This window comes from Microtus ochrogaster, chromosome X, assembly GCF_000317375.1.
Source record: "Microtus ochrogaster isolate Prairie Vole_2 chromosome X, MicOch1.0, whole genome shotgun sequence".
Classification (NCBI taxonomy): domain Eukaryota; kingdom Metazoa; phylum Chordata; class Mammalia; order Rodentia; family Cricetidae; genus Microtus; species Microtus ochrogaster.
The window spans coordinates 55,173,295-55,174,464 of NC_022026.1; positions in this window are offsets into that span (position 1 = coordinate 55,173,295).

The window sequence follows — 1,170 nt, forward strand, 5'->3', positions numbered from 1 at the left end:
TATATATAATAAATAAATAAATATTAAAAAAAGACATGGCCAATACCTGTGACAAATGCCCAAGAAACACCTGAAATCAGGGAGGGTTTATTTCACACACCTTTAATCCCAGCACTCAGGAGGCAGTAGCAGGTGGATCTCTGTGAATTCATAGCCAGACTGATCTACAGAGTGAGTTCCAGGACAGCCAGGGTTATACAGGGAAACCTGCCTCAGGAAAGAAAAAGATTGACTGCATTTATTGCCTTTGAGCCTGTGCTGAGGCAGACTATGCTAGAATATACTAGAGGCAGACATAAGTAGTAAAGGAGTCTGCTAAGCCCATGATTGCTGCCCCCCACACACACACACAGAGAGAGAGAGAGAGGGAGAGAGAGAGAGAGAGAGAGAGAGAGAGAGAGAGAGAGAGAGAGAGAGAGTAATGGTGGGGATGGGAAGAGAAGGGTGAAGAGAAGGGAGTGTATGGCAGGAGGAGGAAGGGAAAGAGAGGGGGATAGCAAAAAGGAAAAGGAGGGCTTGGCAGATGGAAGGAGGGGAGGAGGAGGAGGAGGAGGAGAACCTGAGGAAGAATGGGGAAGACAGAGAAGGAGAGGAAGAGCGATAACCATTTAGAAGATAGTGATACAAGAATGACCTCAGTGAGCAACTCCTCTAGCAGGCCCCACTGTCAGAAGTTTCTGAACCTCCAAAAAGGGTGGCACTGGTTGTAGACCCAGTTCCAGTACATTTCCCTGTGTGAGGCATATGATTTCCAAATTATAGCTGTCAGTAAGGACACACACGTGTGTGCGCGCACTCACACACCCACACCCACACACCCACCCACACACACACACCCACCCACACACACACACCCACACCCACACACCCACCCACCCACACACACACACATTGAATGTGAATGAATTAAAAAGCTATCCCTGCAAATAAATACCTAAAGAGAACAGAGTTAGCTAAACTTAGCTTAGCTGTTAATGGCAAAGCTTCATTAAACAGCTACCTCTTTCAGGAGACCTTTCAGATCTCTAAGTGTTCTGTTTCGGTGCTTCCAAAAACAGCCAAAGAGTTTAAGATATTTGATAAATCCTATCTCCCTCTTGTTTTAGAATATACTTGGGATTCTAATATAGCTAGGATGTAGATATGTTTTCTTTTTCTTTTTTTTTTTTT